This window comes from Schistocerca gregaria, chromosome 3 (genome assembly GCF_023897955.1).
Source record: "Schistocerca gregaria isolate iqSchGreg1 chromosome 3, iqSchGreg1.2, whole genome shotgun sequence".
Lineage (NCBI taxonomy): Eukaryota > Metazoa > Arthropoda > Insecta > Orthoptera > Acrididae > Schistocerca > Schistocerca gregaria.
In genome coordinates this window covers 44,905,458-44,924,793 of record NC_064922.1, presented here as the reverse complement: position 1 = coordinate 44,924,793, position 19,336 = coordinate 44,905,458, and positions in this window count along the sequence as shown.

The window sequence follows — 19,336 nt, the reverse complement described above, 5'->3', positions numbered from 1 at the left end:
CTCAAACAGTCTATGCTTTCGTCGTTCCCTGGAAGACCAGAAGTAGTTTCCGATGCACATCTGGCGTCATTCTGTAATCTGGGGAATATCAGAGTGTTGATGAAACACAGAAATTGCATCGGGATTGAATACAACACTCACCATGCGCACTTTCCTCCATGGGAGTAATGTCACAAACAGTCTACGCTTTGATCGTTCCCTTGAAGACCAGTAGTAGTTTCCGATGCACATCTGGAGGCATTCTGTAATCTGTGGACTATGAGAGTGTTGATGAGACACAGAAATTGCATCGGGATTGAATACAACAGTCACCATGCGCACTTTCCTCCATGGGAGTAATGTCTCAAACAGTCTACGATTTGATCGTTCCCTGGAACACCAGTAGTAGTTTCCAATGCACATATGGAGGTATTCTGTAATCTGTGGACTGTCAGAGTGTTGATGAAACACTGAAATTGCATCGGGATTGAATACAACAGTCACCATGCGCACTTTCCTCCATGGGAGCCATGTCTCAAACAGTCTACGCTTTGATCGTTCCCTGGAAGACCAGTAGTAGTTTCCGATGCACATCTGGAGGCGTTCTGTAATCTGCGGACTATCAGAGTGTTGATGAAACACAGGAATTGAATCTAGATTGAATACAACAGTCACCATGTGCAATTTCCTCCATGGGGGTAATCCTCAAACAGTCTACGCTTTAATCGTTCCGTGGAAGACCAGTAGTAGTTTTCGATGCACATCTGGAGGCTTTCTGTAATCTGTGGACCTTCAAAGTTTTGAAGAAACACAGTAATTGCCTCGGAATTGAATACAACAGCCACCATGCGCACTTTCCTCCATGGGAGTAATGTCTCAAACAGTCTACGCTTTGATCGTTCCCTGGAAGACCAGTAGTAATATCCGATGCACATCTGGAGGCATTCTGTAATCTGTGGACTATCAGACTGTTGATGAGACACAGAAATTGCATCGTGAATTGAAAACAACAGTCACCATGCGCACTTTCCTAGATGGGAGTATTGTCTCAAACAGTCTACGATTTGATCGTTCCCTGGAAGACCAGTAATAGTTTCCGATGCATATATGGAGGCATTCTGCAATCTGTGGACTATCAGAGTGTGGATGAAACACAGATATTGCATCGGAATTGAATACAACAGTCACCATGCTCACTTTCCTCCGTGGGAGTAATGTCTCAAACAGTCTACACTTTAATCGTTCCGTGGAAGACCGGTAGTAGTTTTCGATGCACATCTGGTGGCATTCTGTAATCTGTGGACTATCAGAGTGTTGATGAAACACAGAAATTGCATTGGGATTGAACACAACAGTCACCATGCTCACTTTCCTCCATGGGAGTAATGTCTCAAACAGTCTACGCTTTGATCGTTCCCTGGAAGACCAGTAGTAGTTTCTGATGCACATCTGGAGGCATTCTGTAATCTGTGGACTATCAGACTGTTGATGAAACACAGAAATTGCATCGGGATTGAATACAACAGTCACCATGCGCACTTTCCTCCATGGGAGTAATGTCTCAAACAGTCTACGATTTGATCGTTCCCTGGAAGACCAGTAGTAGTTTCCAATGCACATATGGAGGCATTCTGTAATCTGTGGACTATCAGAGTGTTGATGAAACACTGAAATTGCATCGGGATTGAATACAACAGTCACCATGCGCACTTTCCTCCATGAGAGAAATGTCTCAAACAGTCTACGCTTTGATCGTTCCCTGGAAGACCAGTAGTAGTTTCCGATGCACATCTTGAGGCGTTCTGTAATCTGTGGACTATCAGAGTGTTGATGAAACACAGGAATTGAATCTAGATTGAATACAACAGTCGCCATGGGCAGTTTCCTCCACTGGAGGTATATCTCAAACAGTCTACGCTTTGATCGTTCCTCGGAGGACCAGTAGTAGTTTCCGATTCACATCTGGTAGCATTCTGTAATCTGTGGACTATCAGAGTGTTGATGAAACACAGAAATTGCATCGGGATTGGATGCAACAGTCACCATGCGCACTTTCATCCACGGCAGTAATGTCTCAAACTGTCTACGCTTTGATCGTTCCCTGGAAGACCTGTAGTAGTTTCCGATGCACATCTGGTGGCATTCTGTAATCTGTGGACTATCAGAGTGTTGATGAAACACAGAAATTGCATTAGGATTGAACACAACAGTCACCATGCGCAATTTCCTCCATGGGAGCAATCCTCAAACAGTCTACGCTTTAATCGTTCTGTGGAAGACCAGTAGTAGTTTTCGATGCACATCTGGAGGCTTTCTGTGATCTGTGGACCTTCAAAGTTTTGATGAAACACAGTAATTGCCTCGGAATTGAGTACAACAGCCACCATGTGCACATTCCTCCATGGGAGTAATGTCTCAAACAGTCTACGATTTGATCGTTCCTTGGAAGATTATTAGTAGTTTCCGATGCATATCAGGAGGCTTTCTGTAATCTGTGGACTATCAGAGTGTTGATGAAACACAGAAATTGCGTCGGGATTGAATACAACTGTCACCATACTCACTTTCCCCTATGGGAGTAATGTCTCAAACAGTCTACGCTTTGATCGTTCAAAGGAAGACGAGTAGTAGTTTCTGATGCCTGTCTGGAGGCATTCTGTAATCTGTGGACTATCAGAGTGTTGATGAAACACAGAAATTGCATCGGGATTGAATACAACAGTCACCATGCGTACTTTTCTCCATGTGAGTGATGTCTGAAACAGTCTACGATTTGATCTTTCCCTGGAAGACCAGTAGTAGTTTCCGATGCACATCTCATGGCATTCTGTAATGTGTGGACTATCAGAGTGTTGATGAGACACAGAAATTGCATCGGGATTGAATACAACGGTCACCATGCGCACTTTCCTCCATGGGAGTAATGTCTCAAACAGTCTACGATTTGATCTTTCCCTGGAAGACCAGTAGTAGTTTCCAATGCACATATGGAGGCATTCTGTAATCTGTGGACTATCAGAGTGTTGATGAAACACAGAAATTGCATCGGGATTGAATACAACAGTCACCATGCGCACTTTCCTCCATGGGAGCCATGTCTCAAACAGTCTCCGCTTTGATCGTTCCCTGGAAGACCAGTAGTAGTTTCCGATGCACATCTGGAGGCATTCTGTAATCTGTGGACTATCAGAGTGTTGATGAAACACAGGAATTGAATCTAGATTGAATACAACAGTCACCATGCGCACTTTCCTCCACTGGAGGTATATCTCAAACAGTCTACGCTTTGATCGTTCCCTGGAAGACCAGTAGTAGTTTCCGATTCATATCTGGTAGCATTCTGTAATCTGTGGACTATCAGAGTGTTGATGAAACACAGAAATTGCATCGGGATTGAATACAACAATCACCATCAGGACTTTCCTCCATGGGAGTAATGTCACAAACAGTCTACGCTTTGATCGTTCCCTGGAAGACCAGTAGTAGTTTCCGATGCACATCAGGAGGCATTCTGTAATCTGTGGACTATCAGAGTGTTGATGAAACACTGAAATTGCATCGGGATTGAATACAACAGTCACCATGCGCACTTTCCTCCATGGGAGTAATGTCTCAAAGAGTCTACGCTTTGATCGTTCCCTTGAAGACCAGTAGTAGTTTCCGATGCACATCTGGAGGCATTCTGTAATCTGTGGACTATCAGACTGTTGATGAGACACAGAAATTGCATCGGGATTGAATGCAACAGTCACCATGCGCACTTTCCTCCATGGGAGTAATGTCTCAAACAGTCTACGATTTGATCGTTCCCTGGAAGACCAGTAGTAGTTTCCAATGCACATATGGAGGCATTCTGTAATCTGTGGACTATCAGAGTGTTGATGAAACACTGAAATTGCATCGGGATTGAATACAACAGTCACCATGCGCACTTTCCTCCATGGGAGCCATGTCTCAAACAGTCTACGCTTTGATCGTTCCCTGGAAGACCAGTAGTAGTTTCCGAAGCACATCTGGAGGCATTCTGTAATCTGCGGACTATCAGAGTGTTGATGAAACACAGGAATTGAATCTAGATTGAATACAACAGTCACCATGCGCACTTTCCTCCACTGGAGGTATATCTCAAACAGTCTACGCTTTGATCGCTCCCTGGAAGGTCAGTAGTAGTTTCCGATTCACATCTGGTAGCATTCTGTAATCTGTGGACTATCAGAGTGTTGATGAAACACAGAAATTGCATCGGGATTGGATGCAACAGTCACCATGCGCACTTTCCTCCACGGCAGTAATGTCCTAAACTGTCTACGCTTTGATCGTTCCCTGGAAGACCTGTAGTAGTTTCCGATGCACATCTGGTGGCATTCTGTAATCTGTGGACTATCAGAGTGTTGATGAAACACAGAAATTGCATCGGGATTGAATACAACAGTCACCATGCCCACTTTCCTCCATGGGACTAATGTCTCAAACAGTCTAGGGTTTGATAGTTCCCTTGAAGACCAGTAGTAGTTTCCGATGCACGTCTGGTAACATTCTGTAACCTGTGGACTATCATAGTGTTGATGAAACACAGAAATTGCATCAGGATTGAACACAACAGTCACCATGCGCAATTTCCTCCATGGGGGTAATCCTCAAACAGACTACGCTTTAATCGTTCCGTGGAAGACCAGTAGTAGTTTTCGATGCACATCTGGAGGCTTTCTGTAATCTGTGGACCTTCAAAGTTTTGAAGAAACACAGTAATTGCCTCGGAATTGAATACAACAGCCACCATGCGCACTTTCCTCTATGGGAGTAATGTCTCAAACAGTCTACGCTTTGATCGTTCCCTTGAAGACCAGTAGTAATATCCGATGCACATCTGGAGGCATTCTGTAATCTGTGGACTATCAGACTGTTGATCAGACACAGAAATTGCATCGTGATTGAAAACAACAGTCACCATGCGCACTTTCCTAGATGGGAGTATTGTCTCAAACAGTCTACGATTTGATCGTTCCCTGGAAGACCAGTAATAGTTTCCAATGCATATATGGAGGCATTCTGCAATCTGTGGACTATCAGAGTGTGGATGAAACACAGAAATTGCATCGGGATTGAATACAACAGTCACCATGCGCACTTTCCTCCATGGGAGCCATGTCTCAAACTGTCTACGCTTTGATCGTTCCCTGGAAGACCAGTAGTAGTTTCCGATGCACATATGGAGGCATTCTGTAATCTGTGGACTATCAGAGTGTTGATGAAACAAAGGAATTGAATCGGGATTGAATACAACAGTCACCGTGCGCACTTTCCTCCATGGGAGTAATCCTCAAACAGTCTACACTTTAATCGTTCCTTGGAAGACCGGTAGTAGTTTTCGATGCACATCTGGAGGCTTTCTGTAATCTGTGGACCTTCAAAGTTTTGATGAAACACAGTAATTGCCTCGGAATTGAATACAACAGCCACCATGCGCACTTTCCTCCATGGGAGTAATGTCTCAAACAGTCTACGATTTGATCGTTCCCTGGAAGACCAGTAGTAGTTTCCGATGCACATCTGGAGGCTTTCTGTAATCTGTGGACTATCAGAGTGTTGATGAAACACAGAAATTGCGTCGGGATTGAAAACAACAGTCACCATGCTCACTTTCCTCCGTGGGAGTAATGTCTCAAACAGTCTACGCTTTGATCGTTCCCAGGAAGACGAGTAGTAGTTTCTGATGCAATTCTGGAGGCATTCTGTAATCTGTGGACTATCAGAGTGTTGACGAAACACGGAAATTGCATCGGGATTGAATACAACAGTCGCCATCAGCACTTTCCTCCATGGGAGTAATGTCTGAAACAGTCTACACTTTGATCGTTCCCTGGTAGACCAGTAGTTGTTTCCGATGCACATCTGGTGGCATTCTGTAATCTGTGGACTATCAGAGTGTTGATGAAACACAGAAATTGCATCGGGATTGAATACAACAGTCACCATGCGTACTTTTCTCCATGGGAGTAATGTCTGAAACAGTCTACGCTTTGATAGTTCCCTGGAAGACCAGTAGTAGTTTCCGATGCACATCTCGTGGCATTCTGTAATGTGTGGACTATCAGAGTGTTGATGAAACACAGAAATTGCATGGGGATTGAATACAACAGTCACCATGCACACTTTCCTCCACAGGAGTTATGTCTCAAACAGTCTACGCATTGATCGTTCCCTGGATGACCAGTAGTAGTTTCCGATAGACATATGGTGGCATTCTGTAAGATGTGGACTATCAGAGTGTTGATGAAACACAGGAATTGAATCTAGATTGAATACAACAGTCACCATGCGCACTTTCCTCCACTGGAGGTATATCTAAAACAGTCTACGCTTTGATCGTTCCCTGGAAGACCAGTAGTAGTTTCCGATTCACATCTGGTAGCATTCTGTAATCTGTGGACTATCAGAGTGTTGATGAAACACAGAAATTGCATCGGGATTGAATGCAACAGTCACCATGCGCACTTTCCTCTACGGCAGTAATGTCTCAAACTGTCTACGCTTTGATCGTTCCCTGGAAGACCAGTAGTAGTTTCCGATGCACATATGGAGGCATTCTGTAATCTGTGGACTATCAGAGTGTTGATGAAACACTGGAATTGCATCGGGGTTGAATACAACAGTCACCATGCGCACTTTCCTCCATGGGAGCCATGTCTCAAACAGTCTACGCTTTGATCGTTCCCTGGAAGACCAGTAGTAGTTTCCGATGCACATCTGGAGGCGTTCTGTAATCTGTGGACTATCAGAGTGTTGATGAAAGACAGAAATTGCATCGGGATTGAATACAACAGTCACCGTGCCCACTTCCCTCCACAGGGGTATGTCTCAAACAGTCTATGCTTTCGTCGTTCCCTGGAAGACCAGAAGAAGTTTCCGATGCACATCTGGCGGCATTCTGTAATCTGTGGAATATCAGAGTGTTGATGAAACACAGAAATGCATCGGGATTGAATACAACAGTCACCATGCGCACTTTCCTCCATGGGAGTAATGTCACAAACAGTCTACGATTTGATCGTTCCCTGGAAGACCAGTAGTAGTTTCCGATGCACATCTGGAGGCATTCTGTAATCTGTGGACTATCAGACTGTTGATGAGACACAGAAATTGCATCGGGATTGAATACAAGAGTCTCCATGCGCACTTTCCTCCATGGGAGTAATGTCTCAAACAGTCTACGATTTGATCGTTCCCTGGAAGACCAGTAGTAGTTTCCAATGCACATATGGAGGCATTCTGTAATCTGTGGACTATCAGAGTGTTGATGAAACACTGAAATTGCATCGGGATTGAATACAACAGTCACCATGCGCACTTTCCTCCATGGGAGTAATGTCTCAAACAGTCTACGCTTTGATCGTTCCCTGGAAGACCAGTAGTACTTTCCGATGCACATCTGGAGGCATTCTGTAATCTGTGGACTATCAGAGTGTTGATGAAACACAGGAATTGAATCTAGATTGAATACAACAGTCACCATGCGCACTTTCCTCCACTGGAGGTATATCTAAAACAGTCTACGCTTTGATCGTTCCCTGGAAGACCAGTAGTAGTTTCCGATTCACATCTGGTAGCATTCTGTAATCTGTGGACTATCAGAGTGTTGATGAAACACAGAAATTGCATCGGGATTGAATGCAACAGTCACCATGCGCACTTTCCTCTACGGCAGTAATGTCTCAAACTGTCTACGCTTTGATCGTTCCCTGGAAGACCAGTAGTAGTTTCCGATGCACATATGGAGGCATTCTGTAATCTGTGGACTATCAGAGTGTTGATGAAACACTGGAATTGCATCGGGGTTGAATACAACAGTCACCATGCGCACTTTCCTCCATGGGAGCCATGTCTCAAACAGTCTACGCTTTGATCGTTCCCTGGAAGACCAGTAGTAGTTTCCGATGCACATCTGGAGGCGTTCTGTAATCTGTGGACTATCAGAGTGTTGATGAAAGACAGAAATTGCATCGGGATTGAATACAACAGTCACCGTGCCCACTTCCCTCCACAGGGGTATGTCTCAAACAGTCTATGCTTTCGTCGTTCCCTGGAAGACCAGAAGAAGTTTCCGATGCACATCTGGCGGCATTCTGTAATCTGTGGAATATCAGAGTGTTGATGAAACACAGAAATGCATCGGGATTGAATACAACAGTCACCATGCGCACTTTCCTCCATGGGAGTAATGTCACAAACAGTCTACGATTTGATCGTTCCCTGGAAGACCAGTAGTAGTTTCCGATGCACATCTGGAGGCATTCTGTAATCTGTGGACTATCAGACTGTTGATGAGACACAGAAATTGCATCGGGATTGAATACAAGAGTCTCCATGCGCACTTTCCTCCATGGGAGTAATGTCTCAAACAGTCTACGATTTGATCGTTCCCTGGAAGACCAGTAGTAGTTTCCAATGCACATATGGAGGCATTCTGTAATCTGTGGACTATCAGAGTGTTGATGAAACACTGAAATTGCATCGGGATTGAATACAACAGTCACCATGCGCACTTTCCTCCATGGGAGTAATGTCTCAAACAGTCTACGCTTTGATCGTTCCCTGGAAGACCAGTAGTACTTTCCGATGCACATCTGGAGGCATTCTGTAATCTGTGGACTATCAGAGTGTTGATGAAACACAGGAATTGAATCTAGATTGAATACAACAGTCACCATGCGCACTTTCCTCCACTGGAGGTATATCTCAAACAGTCTACGCTTTGATCGTTCCCTGGAAGACCAGTAGTAGTTTCCGATTCATATCTGGTAGCATTCTGTAATCTGTGGACTATCAGAGTGTTGATGAAACACAGAAATTGCATCGGGATTGAATACAACAATCACCATCAGGACTTTCCTCCATGGGAGTAATGTCACAAACAGTCTACGCTTTGATCGTTCCCTGGAAGACCAGTAGTAGTTTCCGATGCTCATCAGGAGGCATTCTGTAATCTGTGGACTATCAGAGTGTTGATGAAACACTGAAATTGCATCGGGATTGAATACAACAGTCACCATGCGCACTTTCCTCCATGGGAGTAATGTCTCAAAGAGTCTACGCTTTGATCGTTCCCTTGAAGACCAGTAGTAGTTTCCGATGCACATCTGGAGGCATTCTGTAATCTGTGGACTATCAGACTGTTGATGAGACACAGAAATTGCATCGGGATTGAATGCAACAGTCACCATGCGCACTTTCCTCCATGGGAGTAATGTCTCAAACAGTCTACGATTTGATCGTTCCCTGGAAGACCAGTAGTAGTTTCCAATGCACATATGGAGGCATTCTGTAATCTGTGGACTATCAGAGTGTTGATGAAACACTGAAATTGCATCGGGATTGAATACAACAGTCACCATGCGCACTTTCCTCCATGGGAGCCATGTCTCAAACAGTCTACGCTTTGATCGTTCCCTGGAAGACCAGTAGTAGTTTCCGAAGCACATCTGGAGGCATTCTGTAATCTGCGGACTATCAGAGTGTTGATGAAACACAGGAATTGAATCTAGATTGAATACAACAGTCACCATGCGCACTTTCCTCCACTGGAGGTATATCTCAAACAGTCTACGCTTTGATCGCTCCCTGGAAGGTCAGTAGTAGTTTCCGATTCACATCTGGTAGCATTCTGTAATCTGTGGACTATCAGAGTGTTGATGAAACACAGAAATTGCATCGGGATTGGATGCAACAGTCACCATGCGCACTTTCCTCCACGGCAGTAATGTCCTAAACTGTCTACGCTTTGATCGTTCCCTGGAAGACCTGTAGTAGTTTCCGATGCACATCTGGTGGCATTCTGTAATCTGTGGACTATCAGAGTGTTGATGAAACACAGAAATTGCATCGGGATTGAATACAACAGTCACCATGCCCACTTTCCTCCATGGGACTAATGTCTCAAACAGTCTAGGGTTTGATAGTTCCCTTGAAGACCAGTAGTAGTTTCCGATGCACGTCTGGTAACATTCTGTAACCTGTGGACTATCATAGTGTTGATGAAACACAGAAATTGCATCAGGATTGAACACAACAGTCACCATGCGCAATTTCCTCCATGGGGGTAATCCTCAAACAGACTACGCTTTAATCGTTCCGTGGAAGACCAGTAGTAGTTTTCGATGCACATCTGGAGGCTTTCTGTAATCTGTGGACCTTCAAAGTTTTGAAGAAAAACAGTAATTGCCTCGGAATTGAATACAACAGCCACCATGCGCACTTTCCTCTATGGGAGTAATGTCTCAAACAGTCTACGCTTTGATCGTTCCCTGGAAGACCAGTAGTAATATCCGATGCACATCTGGAGGCATTCTGTAATCTGTGGACTATCAGACTGTTGATCAGACACAGAAATTGCATCGTGATTGAAAACAACAGTCACCATGCGCACTTTCCTAGATGGGAGTATTGTCTCAAACAGTCTACGATTTGATCGTTCCCTGGAAGACCAGTAATAGTTTCCAATGCATATATGGAGGCATTCTGCAATCTGTGGACTATCAGAGTGTGTATGAAACACAGAAATTGCATCGGGATTGAATACAACAGTCACCATGCGCACTTTCCTCCATGGGAGCCATGTCTCAAACTGTCTACGCTTTGATCGTTCCCTGGAAGACCAGTAGTAGTTTCCGATGCACATATGGAGGCATTCTGTAATCTGTGGACTATCAGAGTGTTGATGAAACAAAGGAATTGAATCGGGATTGAATACAACAGTCACCGTGCGCACTTTCCTCCATGGGAGTAATCCTCAAACAGTCTACACTTTAATCGTTCCTTGGAAGACCGGTAGTAGTTTTCGATGCACATCTGGAGGCTTTCTGTAATCTGTGGACCTTCAAAGTTTTGATGAAACACAGTAATTGCCTCGGAATTGAATACAACAGCCACCATGCGCACTTTCCTCCATGGGAGTAATGTCTCAAACAGTCTACGATTTGATCGTTCCCTGGAAGACCAGTAGTAGTTTCCGATGCACATCTGGAGGCTTTCTGTAATCTGTGGACTATCAGAGTGTTGATGAAACACAGAAATTGCGTCGGGATTGAAAACAACAGTCACCATGCTCACTTTCCTCCGTGGGAGTAATGTCTCAAACAGTCTACGCTTTGATCGTTCCCAGGAAGACGAGTAGTAGTTTCTGATGCAATTCTGGAGGCATTCTGTAATCTGTGGACTATCAGAGTGTTGACGAAACACGGAAATTGCATCGGGATTGAATACAACAGTCGCCATCAGCACTTTCCTCCATGGGAGTAATGTCTGAAACAGTCTACACTTTGATCGTTCCCTGGTAGACCAGTAGTTGTTTCCGATGCACATCTGGTGGCATTCTGTAATCTGTGGACTATCAGAGTGTTGATGAAACACAGAAATTGCATCGGGATTGAATACAACAGTCACCATGCGTACTTTTCTCCATGGGAGTAATGTCTGAAACAGTCTACGCTTTGATAGTTCCCTGGAAGACCAGTAGTAGTTTCCGATGCACATCTCGTGGCATTCTGTAATGTGTGGACTATCAGAGTGTTGATGAAACACAGAAATTGCATGGGGATTGAATACAACAGTCACCATGCACACTTTCCTCCACAGGAGTTATGTCTCAAACAGTCTACGCATTGATCGTTCCCTGGATGACCAGTAGTAGTTTCCGATAGACATATGGTGGCATTCTGTAAGCTGTGGACTATCAGAGTGTTGATGAAACACAGGAATTGAATCTAGATTGAATACAACAGTCACCATGCGCACTTTCCTCCACTGGAGGTATATCTAAAACAGTCTACGCTTTGATCGTTCCCTGGAAGACCAGTAGTAGTTTCCGATTCACATCTGGTAGCATTCTGTAATCTGTGGACTATCAGAGTGTTGATGAAACACAGAAATTGCATCGGGATTGAATGCAACAGTCACCATGCGCACTTTCCTCTACGGCAGTAATGTCTCAAACTGTCTACGCTTTGATCGTTCCCTGGAAGACCAGTAGTAGTTTCCGATGCACATATGGAGGCATTCTGTAATCTGTGGACTATCAGAGTGTTGATGAAACACTGGAATTGCATCGGGGTTGAATACAACAGTCACCATGCGCACTTTCCTCCATGGGAGCCATGTCTCAAACAGTCTACGCTTTGATCGTTCCCTGGAAGACCAGTAGTAGTTTCCGATGCACATCTGGAGGCGTTCTGTAATCTGTGGACTATCAGAGTGTTGATGAAAGACAGAAATTGCATCGGGATTGAATACAACAGTCACCGTGCCCACTTCCCTCCACAGGGGTATGTCTCAAACAGTCTATGCTTTCGTCGTTCCCTGGAAGACCAGAAGAAGTTTCCGATGCACATCTGGCGGCATTCTGTAATCTGTGGAATATCAGAGTGTTGATGAAACACAGAAATGCATCGGGATTGAATACAACAGTCACCATGCGCACTTTCCTCCATGGGAGTAATGTCACAAACAGTCTACGATTTGATCGTTCCCTGGAAGACCAGTAGTAGTTTCCGATGCACATCTGGAGGCATTCTGTAATCTGTGGACTATCAGACTGTTGATGAGACACAGAAATTGCATCGGGATTGAATACAAGAGTCTCCATGCGCACTTTCCTCCATGGGAGTAATGTCTCAAACAGTCTACGATTTGATCGTTCCCTGGAAGACCAGTAGTAGTTTCCAATGCACATATGGAGGCATTCTGTAATCTGTGGACTATCAGAGTGTTGATGAAACACTGAAATTGCATCGGGATTGAATACAACAGTCACCATGCGCACTTTCCTCCATGGGAGTAATGTCTCAAACAGTCTACGCTTTGATCGTTCCCTGGAAGACCAGTAGTACTTTCCGATGCACATCTGGAGGCATTCTGTAATCTGTGGACTATCAGAGTGTTGATGAAACACAGGAATTGAATCTAGATTGAATACAACAGTCACCATGCGCACTTTCCTCCATTGGAGTAATGTCTCAAACAGTCTACGATTTGATCGTTCCCTGGAAGACCAGTAGTAGCTTCCTATGCACATATGGAGGCATTCTGCAATCTGTGGACTATCAGAGTGTTGATGAAACACTGGAATTGCATCGGGGTTGAATACAACAGTCACCATGCGCACTTTCCTCCATGGGAGCCATGTCTCAAACAGTATACGCTTTGATCGTTCCCTGGAAGACCAGTAGTAGTTTCCGATGCACATCTGGAGGCTTTCTGTAATCTGTGGATTATCAGAGTGTTGATGAAAGACAGAAATTGCATCGGGATTGAATACAACAGTCACCGTGCCCACTTAACTCCACAGGGGTATGTCTCAAACAGTCTATGCTTTCGTCGTTCCCTGGAAGACCAGAAGTAGTTTCCGATGCACATCTGGCGGCATTCTGTAATCTGTGGAATATCAGAGTGTTGATGAAACACAGAAATTGCATCGGGATTGAATACAACAGTCACCATGCGCACTTTCCTCCATGGGAGTAATGTCTCAAACAGTCTACGATTTGATCGTTCCCTGGTAGACCAGTAGTAGTTTCCAATGCACATATGGAGGCATTCTGTAATCTGTGGACTATCAGAGTGTTGATGAAACACTGAAATTGCATCGGGATTGAATACAACAGTCACCATGCGCACTTTCCTCCATGGGAGCCATGTCTCAAACAGTCTACGCTTTGATCGTTCCCTGGAAGACCAGTAGTAGTTTCCGATGCACATCTTGAGGCATTCTGTAATCTGTGGACTATCAGAGTGTTGATGAAACACAGGAATTGAATCTAGATTGAATACAACAGTCGCCATGGGCACTTTCCTCCACTGGAGGTATATCTCAAACAGTCTACGCTTTGATTGTTCCTTGGAAGACCAGTAGTAGTTTCCGATTCACATCTGGTAGCATTCTGTAATCTGTGGACTATCAGAGTGTTGATGAAACACAGAAATTGCATCGGGATTGGATGCAACAGTCAAGATGCGCACTTTCATCCACGGCAGTAATGTCTCAAACTGTCTACGCTTTGATCGTTCCCTGGAAGACCTGTAGTAGTTTCCGATGCACATCTGGTGGCATTCTGTAATCTGTGGACTATCAGACTGTTGATGAGACACAGAAATTGCATCGTGATTGAAAACAACAGTCACCATGCGCACTTTCCTAGATGGGAGTATTGTCTCAAACAGTCTACGATTTGATCGTTCCCTGGAAGACCGGTAATAGTTTCCGATGCATATATGGAGGCATTCTGTAATCTGTGGACTATCAGAGTGTTGATGAAACACTAAAATTGCATCGGGATTGAATACAACAGTCACCATGCGCACTTTCCTCCATGGGAGCCATGTCTCAAACAGTCTACGCTTTGATCGTTCCCTGGAAGACCAGTAGTAGTTTCCGAAGCACATCTGGAGGCATTCTGTAATCTGCGGACTATCAGAGTGTTGATGAAACACAGGAATTGAATCTAGATTGAATACAACAGTCACCATGCGCACTTTCCTCCACTGGAGGTATATCTCAAACAGTCTACGCTTTGATCGCTCCCTGGAAGGTCAGTAGTAGTTTCCGATTCACATCTGGTAGCATTCTGTAATCTGTGGACTATCAGAGTGTTGATGAAACACAGAAATTGCATCGGGATTGGATGCAACAGTCACCATGCGCACTTTCCTCCACGGCAGTAATGTCCTAAACTGTCTACGCTTTGATCGTTCCCTGGAAGACCTGTAGTAGTTTCCGATGCACATCTGGTGGCATTCTGTAATCTGTGGACTATCAGAGTGTTGATGAAACACAGATATTGCATCGGGATTGAATACAACAGTCACCATGCCCACTTTCCTCCATGGGACTAATGTGTCAAACAGTCTAGGGTTTGATAGTTCCCTTGAAGACCAGTAGTAGTTTCCGATGCACGTCTGGTAACATTCTGTACCTGTGGACTATCATAGTGTTGATGAAACACAGAAATTGCATCAGGATTGAACACAACAGTCACCATGCGCAATTTCCTCCATGCGGGTAATCCTCAAACAGACTACGCTTTAATCGTTCCGTGGAAGACCAGTAGTAGTTTTCGATGCACATCTGGAGGCTTTCTGTAATCTGTGGACCTTCAAAGTTTTGAAGAAACACAGTAATTGCCTCGGAATTGAATACAACAGCCACCATGCGCACTTTCCTCTATGGGAGTAATGTCTCAAACAGTCTACGCTTTGATCGTTCCCTGGAAGACCAGTAGTAATATCCGATGCACATCTGGAGGCATTCTGTAATCTGTGGACTATCAGACTGTTGATGAGACACAGAAATTGCATCGTGATTGAAAACAACAGTCACCATGCGCACTTTCCTAGATGGGAGTATTGTCTCAAACAGTCTACGATTTGATCGTTCCCTGGAAGACCAGTAATAGTTTCCGATGCATATATGGAGGCATTCTGCAATCTGTGGACTATCAGAGTGTGGATGAAACACAGAAATTGCATCGGGATTGAATACAACAGTCACCATGCGCACTTTCCTCCATGGGAGCCATGTCTCAAACTGTCTACGCTTTGATCGTTCCCTGGAAGACCAGTAGTAGTTTCCGATGCACATATGGAGGCATTCTGTAATCTGTGGACTATCAGAGTGTTGATGAAACAAAGGAATTGAATCGGGATTGAATACAACAGTCACCGTGCGCACTTTCCTCCATGGGAGTAATCCTCAAACAGTCTACACTTTAATCGTTCCTTGGAAGACCGGTAGTAGTTTTCGATGCACATCTGGAGGCTTTCTGTAATCTGTGGACCTTCAAAGTTTTGATGAAACACAGTAATTGCCTCGGAATTGAATACAACAGCCACCATGCGCACTTTCCTCCATGGGAGTAATGTCTCAAACAGTCTACGATTTGATCGTTCCCTGGAAGACCAGTAGTAGTTTCCGATGCACATCTGGAGGCTTTCTGTAATCTGTGGACTATCAGAGTGTTGATGAAACACAGAAATTGCGTCGGGATTGAAAACAACAGTCACCATGCTCACTTTCCTCCGTGGGAGTAATGTCTCAAACAGTCTACGCTTTGATCGTTCCCAGGAAGACGAGTAGTAGTTTCTGATGCAAGTCTGGAGGCATTCTGTAATCTGTGGACTATCAGAGTGTTGACGAAACACGGAAATTGCATCGGGATTGAATACAACAGTCTCCATCAGCACTTTCCTCCATGGGAGTAATGTCTGAAACAGTCTACACTTTGATCGTTCCCTGGTAGACCAGTAGTTGTTTCCGATGCACATCTGGTGGCATTCTGTAATCTGTGGACTATCAGAGTGTTGATGAAACACAGAAATTGCATCGGGATTGAATACAACAGTCACCATGCGTACTTTTCTCCATGGGAGTAATGTCTGAAACAGTCTACGCTTTGATAGTTCCCTGGAAGACCAGTAGTAGTTTCCGATGCACATCTCGTGGCATTCTGTAATGTGTGGACTATCAGAGTGTTGATGAAACACAGAAATTGCATGGGGATTGAATACAACAGTCACCATGCACACTTTCCTCCACAGGAGTTATGTCTCAAACAGTCTACGCATTGATCGTTCCCTGGATGACCAGTAGTAGTTTCCGATAGACATATGGTGGCATTCTGTAAGCTGTGGACTATCAGAGTGTTGATGAAACACAGGAATTGAATCTAGATTGAATACAACAGTCACCATGCGCACTTTCCTCCACTGGAGGTATATCTAAAACAGTCTACGCTTTGATCGTTCCCTGGAAGACCAGTAGTAGTTTCCGATTCACATCTGGTAGCATTCTGTAATCTGTGGACTATCAGAGTGTTGATGAAACACAGAAATTGCATCGGGATTGAATGCAACAGTCACCATGCGCACTTTCCTCTACGGCAGTAATGTCTCAAACTGTCTACGCTTTGATCGTTCCGTGGAAGACCTGTAGTAGTTTCCGATGCACATATGGAGGCATTCTGTAATCTGTGGACTATCAGAGTGTTGATGAAACACTGGAATTGCATCGGGGTTGAATACAACAGTCACCATGCGCACTTTCCTCCATGGGAGCCATGTCTCAAACAGTCTACGCTTTGATCGTTCCCTGGAAGACCAGTAGTAGTTTCCGATGCACATCTGGAGGCGTTCTGTAATCTGTGGACTATCAGAGTGTTGATGAAAGACAGAAATTGCATCGGGATTGAATACAACAGTCACCGTGCCCACTTCCCTCCACAGGGGTATGTCTCAAACAGTCTATGCTTTCGTCGTTCCCTGGAAGACCAGAAGTAGTTTCCGATGCACATCTGGCGGCATTCTGTAATCTGTGGAATATCAGAGTGTTGATGAAACACAGAAATTGCATCGGGATTGAATACAACAGTCACCATGCGCACTTTCCTCCATGGGAGTAATGTCACAAACAGTCTACGATTTGATCGCTCCCTGGAAGACCAGTAGTAGTTTCCGATGCACATCTGGAGGCATTCTGTAATCTGTGGACTATCAGACTGTTGATGAGACACAGAAATTGCATCGGGATTGAATACAACAGTCACCATGCGCACTTTCCTCCATGGGAGTAATGTCTCAAACAGTCTACGATTTGATCGTTCCCTGGAAGACCAGTAGTAGTTTCCAATGCACATATGGAGGCATTCTGTAATCTGTGGACTATCAGAGTGTTGATGAAACACTGAAATTGCATCGGGATTGAATACAACAGTCACCATGCGCACTTTCCTCCATGGGAGTAATGTCTCAAACAGTCTACGCTTTGATCGTTCCCTGGAAGACCAGTAGTACTTTCCGATGCAAATCTGAAGGCATTCTGTAATCTGTGGACTATCAGAGTGTTGATGAAACACAGGAATTGAATCTAGATTGAATACAACAGTCACCATGCGCACTTTCCTCCATTGGAGTAATGTCTCAAACAGTCTACGATTTGATCGTTCCCTGGAAGACCAGTAGTAGTTTCCAATGCACATATGGAGGCATTCTGTAATCTGTGGACTATCAGAGTGTTGATGAAACACTGGAATTGCATCGGGGTTGAATACAACAGTCACCATGCGCACTTTCCTCCATGGGAGCCATGTCTCAAACAGTCTACGCTTTGATCGTTCCCTGGAAGACCAGTAGTAGTTTCCGATGCACATCTGGAGGCTTTCTGTAATCTGTGGACTATCAGAGTGTTGATGAAAGACAGAAATTGCATCGGGATTGAATACAACAGTCACCGTGCCCACTTAACTCCACAGGGGTATGTCTCAAACAGTCTATGCTTTCGTCGTTCCCTGGAAGACCAGAAGTAGTTTCCGATGCACATCTGGCGGCATTCTGTAATCTGTGGAATATCAGAGTGTTGGTGAAACACAGAAATTGCATCGGGATTGAATACAACAGTCACCATGCGCACTTTCCTCCATGGGAGTAATGTCTCAAACAGTCTACGATTTGATCGTTCCCTGGTAGACCAGTAGTAGTTTCCAATGCACATATGGAGGCATTCTGTAATCTGTGGACTATCAGAGTGTTGATGAAACACTGAAATTGCATCGGGATTGAATACAACAGTCACCATGCGCACTTTCCTCCATGGGAGCCATGTCTCAAACAGTCTACGCTTTGATCGTTCCCTGGAAGACCAGTAGTAGTTTCCGATGCACATCTTGAGGCATTCTGTAATCTGTGGACTATCAGAGTGTTGATGAAACACAGGAATTTAATCTAGATTGAATACAACAGTCGCCATGGGCACTTTCCTCCACTGGAGGTATATCTCAAACAGTCTACGCTTTGATCGTTCCTTGGAAGACCAGTAGTAGTTTCCGATTCACATCTGGTAGCATTCTGTAATCTGTGGACTATCAGAGTGTTGATGAAACACAGAAATTGCATCGGGATTGGATGCAACAGTCACCATGCGCACTTTCATCCACGGCAGTAATGTCTCAAACTGTCTACGCTTTGATCGTTCCCTGGAAGACCTGTAGTAGTTTCCGATGCACATCTGGTGGCATTCTGTAATCTGTGGACTATCAGACTGTTGATGAGACACAGAAATTGCATCGTGATTGAAAACAACAGTCACCATGCGCACTTTCCTAGATGGGAGTATTGTCTCAAACAGTCTACGATTTGATCGTTCCCTGGAAGACCGGTAATAGTTTCCGATGCATATATGGAGGCATTCTGCAATCTGTGGACTATCAGAGTGTGGATGAAACACAGAAATTGCATCGGGATTGAATACAACAGTCACCATGCGCACTTTCCTCCATGGGAGCCATGTCTCAAACTGTCTACGCTTTGATCGTTCCCT